At 39.4% G+C, this 2500-nt stretch overlaps 1 protein-coding gene across 2 annotated transcripts in view; it reads left to right on the forward strand.

Annotated features, from left to right (window-relative positions):
- Positions 1 to 2500, forward strand: part of LOC106867355 (ras-related protein Rab-14) — a 54732-nt gene that overhangs the window by 15869 nt on the left and 36363 nt on the right. The window lies entirely within an intron of this gene.

The following is a 2500-nucleotide window of genomic DNA, read 5'->3' on the forward strand; positions in this document are numbered from 1 at the left end:
TCCTTACGGGGTCAATAAGTTGAGTACTGGGGTCGATGTAATCAACTATCCCCCTCCTCCAAATTTCAGGCCTCGTGCCTCTAATAGAAAGGATTAAAACATTGTATTATTATTATTATTATGGTGGCTAACTGGCAGAACCATTAGCATGCTGGACAGAATGTTTAGTGCCATTTCGTTTGTCCTTTTTGTTCTAAATTCCAATCTGTGACCCACTTCTCTCCCAGTTTATTACTGGGTCCTTCACCCTCTGCATAAATGGAGAGTATTGATGATATTGTTTACGTTGAGGTGTTGTAATGAATGAATGAATAAATAAATAGAAGATGCTGTTTACTTCCCAATTTTTTTTTTTTTCTACCTCATTCTATTAATAACTGACATTACTCACATCAACTAAAATCTTAATCCCCTCTCTCTCTCTCTCTCTCTCTCTCTTTCTCATCTTTTAATCACTTAATCTGCTGGATTTAATCATTTACTGTCTCATCAAAAACCTTTCATCTTTTCCAACTTGATGCTGGTGATTAATAATAAAATAAAAAAACATTATAATAATAATAATAACTGATTGTTTCTAATTTTGGCACAAAGCCAGCAACTTTGAAGGGAGGGAGAATCAATTGCGTTGACCCCCGAGTGCAACTGCTACTTATTGACCTGAAACGAGAAGAAATGCCATGAAGCATTTTATCCAGCAATCCTTTTTACAAGACCTAAAATTTTGAGGGGAGGGGCTAGTTGCTTATACCAACCCCCGCCTGCATTATTAAGATAATGGTTTGAAGGCATCATTCCTGGAGGCTAAGGTGTTGCTCTCGTGATCACGTGTGTGGCTTCAATTCCTGGACTGGACAGTGTGTTGTGTTCTTGAGCAAAACTCTTCATTTCACATTGCCCCAGCTGACTCAACTGTGGATGAGTCACTCTGCAATGGACTGGCATCTCATGCAGGGAAATGGGATCTCAGGTGCAAAATGGGTAACCAGCTCTTACGAGTCCTACAACTTGAGACAGTAATGTCCATTGAGGGAGATTTGGCTGCTGTTTTCAACAGATCAAATGACAACTGCATAAAGGCTCCCTCATTAGCTCTAAGAGGTACCAGGCTGCGGGGAGATAGTAATATTTCCTGTTTGAAGATAATTGATGTTTAAAATCATTATCTCTCATCTGATAATTATTTTTGTTATTGTAGATGAAGTAAATTAGTTTTGGTCTGTCTGTCTGTTGACAGGTCACATTGGCCTGTTAGAAATAGCAGCCAAATATCAAATATAGAGATGTCTTTGATCATGAGGCGTAAACAACAGCAACATTCTTGACTGAATGAGACTTATAGAAATATATTTTCTTTGACTACAATGAAGTCATTTCTGGGTTAAAATCTTGAAAGTAAGGAAGCACCAAAGAGCATTGGATCATTGTAAGAACCTGCTGAAGTTTCTTGCATGGTTTGGTCAAAGGTGGAAGGTGGCACAGTGCCCTCTGGTGGCAAGAAGAGGCTATCACCTTTAGTTTGTTGCTTACAGTTACTGGGATTAAATATGCTCTGTAAGCACAAGACTTGTTTAACCCCTCAGCATTCAGATTTCTCTGTCAAATGTAATACTGCTTTATTCACATTTGTTTTGAATTCATCATGGATTATCATCTTGTAACTTTAAGATTTCAATGATGTGATTGTATCTCTTTAGAATGACAGCATTTCGTCTGCCCTTGTGTTCTGAGTTCAAATTCTGCTGAAGCTGGCTTTGCCTTTCATCCTTTTGCAGTTGTTGATGAAATAGGCACCAGTTGAACACTGGGAACCCAATGTAATCAACTAGCCACCCACCCCACTAAATTTCAGGCCTTGTGCCTACAGTAGAGAGGATAGTTTTAGAATGACATTGTAGGGTAGGTGTGAGATGCCAAATCTGGATAGTTTTAACATGGAGCAGGTAGGATATTTGGGCTGGATATGGCTGGTTTAAATACTGAAGGGTTAAACTGTGTGAAGGGATTTATTGGCACACATACACACTCGCACACACACACACACTTATGTGTATATTGTGTATGTGTGTGTGTTTAGTGCATACAGTCTATTTGTTGTCAGGTGTGATGTATTGTCATTATCCTGTTTTATCTCAATCTCAGATTGTTGGTGACATTACAACAGGTAAAATTAGGACGTAAGAAATAGGTGAGGAGAACTTCAATGTGCGTGCACACACACACACACACACACACAGAAGGTCAGCAACAACAACAACAACAGGATTACAGTGATTCCACCTATTGTTACATAATAAGGGATCTAGCAATGGTGGCAATTATGTTTAGATTGTGTGTGTGTGTGTGCGTGTGTGTGTGTGTGCGTGCGTGTGTGTGTGTGTGTGTGTGTGTGTGTGAAGTAAGAGCCTGCAGATGATGGTCCTTAGATTTGTTGTTGTTTACATCTGAGTTAGTCTGATCCAGTGGCCCCCATGTTTCAGGTGAGTTTTGTGGATCAGCT

The sequence above is a fragment of the Octopus bimaculoides genome, chromosome 21, assembly GCF_046866305.1.
Source record: "Octopus bimaculoides isolate indiv1 chromosome 21, ASM4686630v1, whole genome shotgun sequence".
Taxonomy (NCBI): Eukaryota; Metazoa; Mollusca; class Cephalopoda; order Octopoda; family Octopodidae; genus Octopus; species Octopus bimaculoides.